The 14,149-nt window shown below is 40.3% G+C and overlaps 1 protein-coding gene across 13 annotated transcripts in view; it reads left to right on the top strand.

Moving 5' to 3' along the window:
• Positions 1 to 14,149, top strand: part of Pde1c (phosphodiesterase 1C) — a 563,679-nt gene that overhangs the window by 321,487 nt on the left and 228,043 nt on the right.

The following is a 14,149-nucleotide window of genomic DNA, read 5'->3' as shown; positions in this document are numbered from 1 at the left end:
TTTTAATAGGGTTATTTGTCTCCCTGCAGTCTAACTTCGTGAGTTCTTTGTATATTTTGGATATAAGCCCTCTATCAGTTGTAGGATTGGTAAAGATCTTTTCCCAACTCTCCTAAGGACAGTGTCCTTTGCCTTACAGAAGCTTTGTAGTTTTATGAGATCCCACTTGTTAATTCTTGATCTTAGAGCATAAGCCATTGGTGTTTTGTTCATGAAATTATCCCCAGGGCCTATGTGTTCAAGATTCTTCTTCACTTTTTCTTCTACTAGTTTGAGTGTATCCGGTTTGATGTGAAGGTCCTTAATCCACTTGGACTTGAAAATTCTATCTTTATTCCATTTGATGATTTTGGCTCCTTTGTCAAAAATCAAGTGACCATAGGTGTGTGGGTTCATTTCTGGGTCTTCAATTCTATTCCACTTGTCTGTCTGTCTGTCTGTCTGTCTGTCTGTCTGTGTACCAATACCATACAGTTTTTCATCACTATTGCTCTGTAATACTACTTGAGATCAGGGATAGTGATTTCCCCAAAAGTCATTTTATTGTTGAGAATAGTTTTAGCTATCCTGGTTTTTTTGTTATTCCAGATGAATTTGCGAATTGTTCTGTCTAACTCTCTGAAGAATTGAATTGGTATTTTGATGGCGATTGCATTGAATCTGTAGATTGCTTTTGGTAAAAGGGTCATTTTTAGAATATTAATCCTGCCAATCCATGAGCATAGGAGATCTTTCCATCTTCTGAGATCATCAATTTCTTTCTTCAGAGGCTTGAAGTTCTTATCATACAGATCTTTCACTTGCTTGGTTAAAGTTACACTGAGGTACTTTATATTATTTGGGACTATTATAAGGGTGTCGTTTCCCTAATTTCTTTCTCTTTTGTGTAGAGGAAGGCTACTGATTTATTTGAGTTAATTTTATACCCAGCCACTTTGCTTTAGTAGTTCTTAGTTCTCTGATGGAACTTTTGGGATCACTTAAATATACAATCATATCATCTGCAAATAGTGATATTTTGACTTCTTCCTTTCTAATGTGTAGCCCTTTGATCTCTTTTTGTTGTCTGATTGCTCTGGCTAGGACTTCGAGAACTATATTGAATAAGTAGGGAGAGAGTGTGCAGCCTTGTCTAGTCTCTGATTTTATTGGGATTGTTTCAAGTTTCTCTCCATTTAGTTTAATGTTAGCTACTGGTTTGCTGTATATGGCTTTTACTCTTTAGTTATGGGCCTTGAATTTCTGTTCTTTCCATGACTTTTATCATGAAGGGGTGTTGAATTTTGTCAAATCCTTTCTCAGCATCTAATGAAATGATCATGTGTTTTTTTTATCTTTCAGTTTGTTTTTATAGTAGATTACATTGATGGTTTTCCATATATTAAAGCATCCTTGCATGCCTGGAATGAAGCATCCTTGATCATGATGGACGATTGTTTTGATGTGTTCTTGGATTCAGTTTGCAAGAATTTTATTGAGTATTTTTGTGTCAATATTCATAAGGGAAATTGGTCTGAAGTTCTCTTTCTTTGTTGGGTCTTTGTGTGGTGTAGGTATAAGAGTAATTGTGCCTTCATAGAAGGAATTCGGTAGCGCTCCGTCTGTTTTAATTTTGTGAAATAGTTTGGATAGTATTGGTATGAGGTCTTCTATGAAGGTCTGATAGAATTCTGCACTAAACCTGTCTGGACCTGGGCTCTTTTTGGTTGGGAGACCTTTAATGACTGCTTCTATTTCTTTAGGGGTTATGAGTTTTTTTAAAATGGTTTATCTGTCCCTGATTTAACCTCAGTACCTGATATTTGTCTAGGAAATTGTCCATTTCCTCCAGATTTTCAAGTTTTGTTGAATATAGGCTTTCGTAGTAGGATCTGATGATTTATTTAAAATTCCTCTGATTCTGTTGTTAGGTCTTTCTTTTTATTTCTGATTTTGTTAATTTGGACACACTCTCTGTGTCCTCTCATTCGTCTGGCTAAAGGTTTATCTATCTTACTGATTTTCTCAAAGAATCAGCTTTTGGTTCTGTTGATTCTTTGTATAGTCCTTTTTGTTTCTACTTGGTTGATTTCAGCTCTGAGTTTGATTATTTCCTGCCTTCTACTCCTCCTGGGTGTGTTTGCTTCTTTTTGTTCTAGAGCTTTTAGGTGTGCTGTCAAGCTGCTGATATATGCTCTCTCCCATTTCTGCAGGCACTCAGAGCTATGAGTTTCCTCTTAGCACATGTTTCATTGTGTCCCATAAGTTTGGGTATGTTGTACCTTCATTTTCATTAAATTCTAAGAAGTCTTCAATTTCTTTCTTTATTTCTTCCTTGACCAGTTTATCATTGATATAGATATCATTACTTTCTTTAGGTTAGGGAAGTTTTCTTCTATGATTTTGTTGAAGATATTTACTGGTCCTTTGAATTGGGAGTCTTCACTCTCTTCTATACCTATTATCCTTAGGTTTGATGTTCTCATTTTGTCCTGGATTTCCTGCATGTTTTGGGCCAGTAGCTTTTTCTCTTTTCCATTATCTTTGACCGTTGTGTCGATGATTTCTATGGAATCTTCTCCTCCTGAGATTCTCTCTTCTATCTCTTGTATTCTGTTGGTAATGCTTGTATCTACGGCTCCTTGTCTCTTCCTTTGGTTTTCTATATCCAGGGTTGTTTCCCTTTGTGCTTTCTTTAATGCTACTATTTCCATTTTTAATTCCTTCAACTGTTTGATTGTGTTTTCCTGGGATTCTTCCAGGGATTTTTGTGTTTCCTCTCTAAGGGTTTCCACTTGTTTACTTATGTTTTCCTGCATTTCTCTAAGGGATTTCTTTATGTTTTTCTTAAAGTCCTCTATCATTATGATCAAATGTGATTTTAAATCTAGATCTTGCTTTTCTGGTGTGTTTGGATATTCATTGTTTGCTTTGGTGGGAGAAATGGGCTCTGATGATGCCATGTAGTCTTGGTTTTTGTTGCTTGGGTTCCTGCGCTTGCCTCTTGCCATCAGGTTGTCCCTGGTGTTACTTTGTTTTGCTATTTCTGACAGTGGCTTGACCTTCTTATAGGCCTGTGTTTCAGGAGTGCTGTAGTCCTGTTTTCCTGTTTTCTTTCAGCCAGTTATGGGAACAGAGGTTTCTGCTCTCAGGCATGTTGTCGTTCCTTTCCACTGGCTTTTACCTGTCCCTGTGGGCGGGAGCCAGAAAGGCCTACCCCTACTTCTCCTAGGTCCCTGTGCACAGGGGGCCCAGGTGGTGTTAGGCATTTTTCTCTAGAGTCAGATATGTGGGTAGAGAGTAGTCTCCTCTGTTTTCCCAGGTGTGTCTGCCCCTCCGAAATTCCAGCTCTCCCTCTCATGGGATTTGGGTGCAGGGAGCTGTCTGACCATGTCCATTCAGATCCAGGCGCAGTCTGGACCGCAGGGCTCCTGCAGCTGGGCTGCTCCTAACTTCCCATGCCCAGAGGTACTATACAGTTTCTTCTTGGGCCAAGGATATGGGCATAGGTCGGCAAAAGTGGCAATTGCTCCTGCCCTGCAGTCTCAGGATTGCCCACACTTCTGGGCTCTCTCTCCCTTGGGGTTTGGGAACAAGGAGCTGTGGGCTGGGATCAGTGAGTTTTGGGCGCCAGCTAGAAACTGGAAGTGTCCTGTCTGAGAGGAATTTTGCCTTTGTGTGTTCTGAGTCCACCAGGCAGGTCACTTGGGGCAGGAAGGTTGGTCTTACCTCTGGTCTCAGGCCTGAAGTCACTCCTCAGGGCTGGTTTTCAGCTCTCCATGAGGGCAGCAACCAGAAGGGCCTGCCCCTACTTCTCCTGCGTCCCTGTGCACAGGGGGCCCAGATGGCACTAGGTTTTTTCCTCTAGAGTCAGAAATGTGGTCAGAGAGTAGTCTCCTCTGGTTTTCCAGGCTTGTCTGCCCCTCTGAAGGTCCAGCTCTCCCTCCTAAGGAATTAGGATGCAGGGAGCTGTCTGCCCGGGTCTGCTTAGATCCGGGCGCTGTCTGAACTGCAGGGTTCCTGCAGCTTGACTGTTCCTAACTTCCCATGCCCAGAGGCCCTATACAGTTTCCTCTTGGGCAGGGATATGGGCAGAGGTGGGCAGAAGTGGAGGTCTCTCCTGCCCTGGAGTTTCAGGATTGCCCACCCTTGATGATATCTTTTAAGAGCTCTATTTACACATGATTCAAGCAAAGGAATTCCTCCTTTACCACCCACTAAGAAGTTTTACATATCATCTACTTTTTCAAGTATTTTGAAGCCACATGATCACTCTTCTGTAAATTCATAATCCTTTGTTCATAAAAATAGAAACAGAGAAAAGGAAATTCATCCTGCATTTTCTATCTTGTTTGATGTATTATCACCTTTTCAACATTCTTGAGATCGTTGCCTGAAATTTTTCACATTCCATCACCACAAGTGGAATTTGGAACACTTATTCCTTTTAAGTTTTGCATGTCAGGGACAGGGAATAAGAATGAAGAATTCCAAGCAAACTGGATAGAGTTGAGTAAATAGAGAATGTACTTTGGAAAAGGCAATGCTCAGCTAAAGGTTTGTGGTGATGATCAAGGTGCTGGAGTTTTGAATATTTAGGCTGAAATTTGAGTCCTCACAGTAACCCTATGGGATACTCAGGGGTATGTGTGGTTCCCTTTAATTAATGGAATGGTTTCTCCTCCTTCCTTTGCAAATGGATTTGCTTTCTAGAGTTCTTATGAGCCCAGAATGAAATAGAAATAGCATGTGTACATCACATAGGAATTGTCGGTACATGGATAGTGGTTTGTCACTGACCACTTAGACCATCCCTCAGAGAGGCTGCCAGGGTTCAGGAGCTCCTGAGCAATGCTGTTTTGTATCTCAGGTCACCTAAGAGAGCTGGTAGGATGAATAGGTCTTGAACTTTAGTGGCTCTGTAAGAGCAGGGGCTTCGTCTCATTTACTAGACTGTAAAATCAGCCTCAACAAATTACTCAGGGTACATAAAGTAGGATTAAAGGATGGCTGAGGAGTGGGCAGGAGAGCAAGGTACATGGGGCTTAAAGGAGGAAAGAAAGTTTTCTAGGACCCTGGCTATTATGACTACAGGTTATCTCCATAGGGGAAAGTACTCACAACCATGTCCTCTGATGTTTGTTTGTTTATTCATTCATTTATTCATTTTTGAATTAGAAATTATGTCATTTAACCCTCACTGTGTAACTAGCATTTTGCTGGTTGAAACATATATTCTACATTCCAGATGCCCAGCTCCAGGATCCATGTTTCTTGATGGAGAGAGCCTTTATAAATTACTTGCTCTCTTGGAGGGGCTCGAGACCCCTTATGAACAACAATGCCAAGCAACCAGAGCTTCCAGGAACTAAGCCACTACCTAAAGACTATACATGGACTGACCCTGGACTCTGACCTCATAGGTAGCAATGAATATCCTAGTAAGATCACCAGTGGAAGGAGAAGCCCTTGGTCCTGCTAAGACTGAACCCCCAGTGAATGTGCTTGTTGGGGGGATGGCGGCAATGGGGGGAGGATGGGGAGAGGAACATCCATAAAGAAGGGGAGGGGGAGGGGTTAGGGGGATGTTTGCCCGGAAACTGGGAAAGGGAATAACATTCGAAATGTAAATAAGAAATGCTCAAGTTAATAAAAAAATAAATTACTTGCTCTCTCTAAGCTAATAATTTTTGGCTGAGTGGAGAAATCACCCCAAATGACGTTTAGCAATGGGTAAAGATATTTATAGTTGTCACTTTTCTTTTAAAATTTATCATGTGTATGAGGGTGCCTGCACCATGACGCACATGTGGAGGTCAAAGAATGAGGCACTCCAATTGTTGCTTCTGAGGCTGACTACTGGTATCTAGTGGTATCTGGTATCTGGCTGAGAAAATTATAAAGGTTTATCCGAAATATTAGCTGTGCTGAAGTTGACAACTTTGATTAAAGCTTTACTTTGGTACTGTACTGGGGAGATGGCTTATTTGGGTAAAGCATTTACCATTCAAACATGAGGAGCAAAGTCCAGAGTCCAGAGTCCAGATACATGGTAGCTTGGTGGCTCACCAGTAAGCCCAGTAACCCTGGAGGTAGATACAAACGATCCCTAGAGCAAATTGGCTGGCTAGACTAGCTGAGTCACAGACTCCTAGGTTCACATGGTAGACCTTATCTCAATATGGAGAGTGGAGAACAAGTGGAGAAAGCACCCAATGCCACCCTCTGGCTTCCACACTTATAAGCATACATTGTAGGCATACCTGCACACACACATTAGAACATACATGCTTATAAAAACATGAAACTTCACTTTTCAGTACTATGAATATTGAATAACAGTTAGACATGGTGGTACATGCTTGTTGTCCCACTTCCTTAAGAGGCAGAGGTAGAAGAATTGTAAGAGCCTGAGAACTGAGGCCACCCTGGGAAATATAGCAAGACCTTGTCTCGAAACAGCAACAATCACAACATTGGAAAAAGAAACAGGATAGGGATGGGGAAGAGAGGGAGAGGGATGGGGGAAAGAGGAGAGAGAGAGAGGGAGAAAGAGAGGGAAAGGGAAGTTGGAGGGAGAGGGAGAGGGAGAGGGGAGAGTGGAGAGGGGAAGAGAAGAGGAAAAGGAAGAGGGAGAGACTAGTGTTTACCACATGAAAGTCTGGTGAGTTTAAATAAAAATGAAAACAATGTGTACCTTCAAGACTTAGTACATAATATTTTAGCTTTTATTAATTGTTCTATTTACGCTTATAATTTGCCCAGTGTATTACATTGATAGACTATATTCCATGGCATAGAAAGCTACATATAAGATTTTCAAGGTTTGGTGAGTACACTTAAATTTCACAAGAAAAAAGCATTTTCAATTCTTTCATAATGCATGAAAGGGGATTTTCAAGTAAATTGAAGAGATACTGTGGTTTGGTTTATGTACGTTCAGCATACTGTATCCTGGACAAAGTCACAAATCCTGAGGTCCATATGCTAGTCTGCTTGCTTCCCCAAAGCATAAAATTACAGATCTTAACAGAAACAGTTGGTATTATTGCATATTCACCAAGGAGGCAATAAAACAAAGTATCCTATATATGTGGAGTACAGAAAGGAAATTAACAGAATACTCTTAGCAAAAATTAGTAGCGGGAAAGTAAGCCAAAATATAAACTGAATGGATTCCTCCTTAGTATACCCAGGCTACAAAATTATCCACTGAAATTAGTGCCAGCCCAGTAGCAAGATGGGTCCCCTAGAAAGCAGGGCTAGCAAGGGAATTCTGCAAGTTGCTCTGACTCTAAGATCTATGATGGCTATGCTTTGCCACTGGGGGACCAGATTCTCCCATTGTTGCCTCTTTAAATGCAAATGAAAGTCTTACAGATTGACTTCTATAATCATCCCCTTATTCTGCAGGATGTGTCTATCATCAGATCATTATCAAGGGCTCTGTAGGATTAGCCTAGCAACTGAAGAGCTTAAGAGAGCTCAGTGATGGTGACTGTAGTAAATGCTGTGAGATCATCTCCTTCTCCATGGGAGTTCCTGATCTGCAGTACCTTTGTCAAGATGCTATGAGGATGCTATTAACTGCTAACATTCTATACTGTTAGTCACAGCACCATCTTAAATAGTTAGTGATGCTCACTCGTGGCCAGTTATTATGAAAGAATAGTATAGGGTAGGAAAAAGGAGGAGAAAATTAACCCTTTTGGTAAAGTCAACAATGCCCTAGTAATGGATAAGTAGGAGCCTCAGTTTTTCAGGAGACAGCTACTCCTTTTTGGAAATGGAGGATCGTTATAACTATGTAATATCAGTGCTGCTAATAGTGGGATGGTGCTGTGGAGGCCCATTAGCACAGACATCCATTAAAACTGTTTTGTGCCCAAAAGGGTATGCTAACTCTATGCTTTCACCTGTTTGCTTGGTATCTGCCTCCCCCAGCTGACTTCACCGCCACCGAGAAATGTGCACTTGGAGTGTGATTTTGGGACTTGGAGATGAGGTCTGATGAAGCCATTGTCAAACTTAAATTGCTCCCCATTTAGTATCATTATTTTGAATAAAAAGAAAATTTCCTCACATTAGTCTCTTCTGTAGAGAGTGAATCCTGTTTAAAGGATACTTGTTGCTTCAGATGGATGGGGCAGATGATTTCTCATCCTTCACATCAGTGGCTTGCTTGTGTCATGGGCTTGTGTGCAGCATTGAAGTATCATAATTATACCAAGAGTGCAGAAGCAAGATATTGCCAGAGCACACATTTGGAGCATGGATTTAGAGGTCTGAGCTCTAAGCTTAAATCGAATTTCCATTGCTGTTCTTTAGCAGCATTCTTCAGATAGTTAAATGCTGGGTCTGGCATAACCTTGGTAGGGACAGAATGACATGGTTCCTGCCACTGGGGTAGGGCCAGCAGGAGTGGGCCTCCAGGAGTGTAGTAGCTGCTATGGGCATAAGGCTTGTTTGTATAAGAATGTACACATGTTCCTCCTTCAAGGATTGTCCTCATTATTAATGTTAATGATGACACGATAATCAGAGACAGCAGGAGTGAGTGAAGGTATGGCTAATGTCTCAGTAACATGGTAAATGGTGGGACCTTCAGGACAGCCCTTAAGGCTGTGGAAAAGAACTCTAAATGCATGAATTTTCAAATATATAACTTCCCAACTATGCAAAAATATAAGAATGCAATATGAACTATACAAGAGGCTTCATGAATCTAAAGGGACAAAAGCAACTGTTGTGTTGTGAGTCAACTTATCAGAAAGATACTAAGGAAGGAGATAAAGAGATTTAGGGAGCAGTGATCACAGGAGATCCCACCCAGCTCAGGTTTTTATTTTCTTTATGCTTACAAAGATAGACAAATTCCTGATTCAGGGTTGAAGCCTTGGACAGAGCAAGGTTAGGCCCAGGTGTGATAGAAATGGTAATTCCGGGACAGGATCCCACCCAGCTAGCTTATAGTCTGGTGCTCAACAGAGGCAGGCAGATTTCTAACTTCTTTTGCAATGTTAAAAGAAAGTGTATGCTCATATTTTCCTAAGAATTAAGGGGCTAGGGTCATGGTATGCTGATTCATAGGACAATCAAAAGAGACCTGGAGCAAATGGTTAGGAGCTAATTTTCTTTTACTACCTCTTTGACCTTTCATCATTCAGTAATGTGTTGTTTATTATCTATGCATTTGAGTAATTGCTAGAGATTTATTTGCTGTTGATTTGAAGCTTTATTGCATTGTGTTCAGATAGAACATATAGATTTACTTCATTTTTCTGAATTTATTAAGATAGTTTTATATCCTAGGATATAGTCTATTTTAGAGAGGCAAAAACATGAGTTGCTGAATAGGATGTATATTTTTTGCTGTTTGGGTAGAATTGTCCATTCAATGTATCGAGTTATTTAATTGTGATGTTTCTGTATTTGTTTGTTTGCTTGTTTGTTTGTTTGTAGATTACCTGTCTACTGGGTAATGTGAAGTACTAAAACCATCTACTATTATTGACTTTGAGTTAAGTCTTTAGGTCCAGGAGTATGCTTTCAATGAATTTGGTTGTTCCAGAATTTGGTCCATATCTGTTTAAGAATGTAATATATTCTTGGTTAATTGTTCTCATGATAAAACTCAGGTGTCATTCTTTATCTCTCCTGATTGGTTTTAGTCTCTTTAGTCTCTTGTTAGATTCTAGGACAGAGACACCTGCTTCTTTCCTGATTCAATTTTTGCGAGAATACTTTTTGTAGACATATCTTTCCAACTGAGGAATGCTTTATTCTGTGTCTTGTGGAAGAACTGGTCTGTGCTCTTGACCAGAGGTTCTTCTTCTATATCCATGACTATAAATCTAGCATTTAGTCTTATCATGATAGTTCACAGTTCCTGCCTGCTTTTGATCCTGTGTTTAAAAAGATGTTATATCCTTTGCCTGTGTAGTCTAATTCCTCTACTTTATCTTCAAGCCCTTGCATACTGTCTTCTGCTTGATCCATTCAACTTATAAGGCTTTCCAATGAGTTGCCTAAATGGGTTGTTGAGTTTTTCATTATGGTTTGAGTTGTCTTCAATATTTTTATATATTTACTGAATTGTTTTCAAATCTTGAGACACATTTGTCATTTTCTTCAGCCATATATTTTTCTTTTAGACATTATGTAGACACTTGTTATTATCTTCTTTAAGTTCGTTGAGCATTGAGTTGCTTTGTTTTCATTTTGTTTGTTTTTCTCTCATTTAACTCTCTGAATTCTTTGACAAAATTTATGATTGTCCTTTTAAATTCTGTGTCTTGGTTCATCTTGATAATTCTTTCTTGAGAACATTTCTAGAGCTGAAGGAAAGTCACTTGTTTGTTAATGACTTGCTGTCCTTGTTTGTTGGGCATGGCCTCACTGCCTCAGGTATGTTATACAGAAGCAGATTATCACTCTCCTGAGGACTGTAAGCAAACTAAAGAGGACTCTTAAGGAAGAGTGGGGAGTTGGGAGAATTGAGGGCCCTGAAGCAGATGGGAACTCCACAGGAAGACTAACAGAATTAACTAACCTGGACCCCTAGCAGCTCCCAGAGACTGAACTACCAGCTAAAGAGCATACACGGGCTGGAAGGACATCCTTGGCACATATGTAGCAGAAGTGTAGCTCAGTCTCCATGGCGGCCTTGTCTGGCCTCAGTGGGAGAGGATGCACCTAATCCAGGGGAGACTTGATGCATAGGGGTGGGTTAGGGTATGGGGACTGAGAGAACAGGGTTCACCCTCTTGGAGGAGAAGGGGAGAGGGAGGGGGATGGGACTCTATGAGGGGAGACTAAGAGGGGAAGCAGTGTTTGGGATGTAATAAAAGAAGAAAAGAAAAAAATGAAAATGTCAGCTATCAGAAAGGTCTTGAACCTGTCCTCTCACAATGCATTTCAGATTCCTGACTACTTGAGCATGAGATGAGACTGCAGGATTAGCATTCTAGAAAATTCTCAGTTGTTGCTTCTTGGTGGTGCATCTAAGTTATGAGGTTCACTGTTATAGTGTGTCTGCCATCTTAATATCTTCCAGATAAGGAGGGACAACCTCTCATCCTTGTGTTGGTACTTGATCAGCAGTGACGACCTCCTCCCTGGGTTGGTGGTTGCTGCTCTCTCATTATTTCTTGACTGGTTTGCTTCAATCAAGAAATAATTTTGTTCATTGCTTTTAGGAATGTTTTAGAAATACTGACTCTCATCATTGTTAACTCTTTCTATTCTTCCATTACTTTCTACTTCAATATTTATAATTTCCACTCTTCTACTTACTTTGGGCTTAATTTACTTTTTATTTTCTCACTTCCTGAGATGAAATGTGAAATGCTAACTTCAAAACTTGGCTCTTTTATGGTACAAGGGTCTAAGCTGCACAGCTCTCTGAAGCACTTTATTCCTCTGTACTTCTTAGGTTCTGTCTAGAATTGTTATCCTGATTAGGACAGAATTCTGTTTACTGTCTTTCTAATCAACACATATGCTCCTTCATAGAGGAGACTAGGAGGAGGAACTTCATGGAAGAAAGCCATAGCTTTGCGTTAATGGAAGCAAACATTTGACATTTGACCAAGTCTTTCACATGTCTACATGATTACATTGCCAGTTTACAACCAGATGCCTGTGCTAGGGCAGGCGGCTGAGTGAATGAGGATGACTTGGTGGGTTTGGGTCGACTGGATTCATTTTCCTTTGCCCTTCCTAATGTTCATACTCTTAGCAAGCTCCCCTAATGCTAATAATAGGAAGAAAAGTCATTAAAACATTAGGAAAAAAGTTTTATATTCAAATCATTTCCAGAGCAAATACTTTTGGGTTAAATTTGTAATAGGGGGCAGTGAGACAGACCAGCCTCACTTCTGGGCTGGTTGTTCTCCCTCTGAGCTGGTCCCTCCTTAGAGGTTTCTTGGGAAGCCAGGCTGCCCTTCATGTTCATTACCATGGAGAACTTGGCCATCCTGCATTAAACACAACCAATCAGATGTATACAGCTGAGGGTGGGTTGTATTTTCTTTTCCCAGCACAGCAGTGATCACTACTGTCATAGACAAGCACTGCTCTCTGGTATGTGTTCCAGAACACACAGATTCCTTACTACTTTTGAGGTTCTATGTCTTGAGAGATGAAAGATGTTTTATGTGTGGATCTTTAAGAAATTCTTTGTTATTATTATTATTGTTGTTATTGTTAATTTTTGGATTGGGCTTTTAGCAGCTCATTTAAAGGCAGAAGAATTATAATACTCCTCAGAAGAAATGAAGGATTTCCTAGAAAATTACTTTTGGGGTATCTGTTAATTTGCAAGAAATTCACAATGAACATTTGGAACAAAATGTTTTTAAATTCCATTTTGAAATCTATACCAGTAATATTGATTGTGAAACAAACAAAATCATTAAATAAACTAGGCTAAGGAGAAATTAAACTTTGCTTTGAAATACCAATTAACTATGGCAGTGATAATTATAGTAGCTAGCGATCAATGTGTTCATGACATTGGCTAAATGATTAATGTACTTACCTCATTTGATTTTTCCTACCACCTCTGGGGTGGGTATTATTGTTCTTACATCATAACTAAGAAATCCTGAGTCTTAGAAAGCCCAGGTAGTTTTCTAGTGTCAGGTAACTATGGGATCTACTACACTCAAGGCTGGTTTACTTTATGACCCCAACTATTAATTCTCATAACATCTTGACACTCTTTAACCTTGGACATATTGAGAGACGATGGCAAAAATGATGTTGTAACTTGATGTTTACACTGAAATTCATCAGTGTGAATTATACTCATTTTAACGAGGGTAATTTGGACATCTGTTTAAGCCCTATGTCGTTCCTTTGTGTTTTAAACCAGACATGGCAAGGGACTGCTATGCATGATTTGTGGTAGGGAAGGGAGAAAAATGCTTTTTGTGATAATTTAGAATCTCAGTGAAAACAGTATCAAGAAAAATGTCCAAATTGCTTAACCAGTTCTTTCTATGCTAAGCAGAGACCATTAGATTTGTATTTCTATTGAGGCAGATTGATCTGCATACTGACAAAAAGCAGCTGTTCTTTCTTACTGTGGCTTCTGGTTGAGTCATAACTGGAGATGCGGCTAAGAGGAGGAAGAAGGGTATCCAGACAATCCACCCTGTTCTGTTGGATCTCAAGAAGACTTGAGTGCTCTTCTGCTGTTTGCAACCCATAAATCATCTGTGTTTTCTTGCTCTTTCTTGTGATATCCAACATGCCTTTTCTAGAGAAGGGGTATGTCTTAATTATTAAACTTTACTTATGGCTGAGGAAAAAATATCTGACCAAAGAACAGGAAATTTAGTCTGGCCCAGAGTTCCAAGGTGTGTCATATTGGGGAAGGCATGACTGGAGGAATATGAAGCAGAGGGTAAAACTTCATAGGCAGGAGAGAGAGAGGGAGGGAAGGAGGGAGGGAAAGAGACAGAGACACACACAGAAAAAGAGAAAGAGAGAGTGAGAGGCAGAGAAACAGAGACAGAGAGACAGAGACAGAGACAAAGATAGAGACTCAGAGACAGAGAGGTAGAGACACAGAGACAAAGACCAAGAAACAAACAGAAACAGAGACAAAGAGGAGAGGTAACTGGGATCTGGGCTATAAAAGTCTCAAGGATCACCTCCACTGATCCACATTCTTCAGTGAGGCTTGACCTCTAAATTCCCACAACTTTCCTAAGCAGCACCACCAGCTGGGGCCAAGCTTTTGAACATGTAAGCCCTGGGTGACAATTCAGAAAGTACAGCAGGCTGATCACCCTAGTCGTACAGGTTCCAGCCTCGAGTTCCTTCCCCAACTTTCCTCAGTGGTGAACTATGATGTGAAAATGTAAGGTGGATAAACAGACCCCTTTCTCCCCAAAATAGGTTTTGGTCAGTGTTATGACAGCATCGGAAAGCAAACTAGGACAGTTGTCTCCATGCTGCAGGGGAAGCACAGAGAAAGCTAACTGTGGTGCTGGAAGTCACCTATTCTAAAACCCTTAATAATATGCATTCTTTGGAGCTTTATAGCAGGAAACAATGATAATGGAAACAGGTTTTTGTATTTTCCCTTTCCCAAAGTACTTACTGGAGGGAGAACATTTCTTCCTTAATAACAAAGGGAATGGGCTTCCACAGTGCCAGG

The sequence above is a fragment of the Rattus norvegicus genome, chromosome 4, assembly GCF_021556685.1.
Source record: "Rattus norvegicus strain SHRSP/BbbUtx chromosome 4, alternate assembly SHRSP_T2T, whole genome shotgun sequence".
Taxonomy (NCBI): Eukaryota; Metazoa; Chordata; class Mammalia; order Rodentia; family Muridae; genus Rattus; species Rattus norvegicus.
The sequence above is the reverse complement of the archived record's forward strand: the minus strand, read 5'-3'. Positions and strand labels throughout refer to the sequence as shown.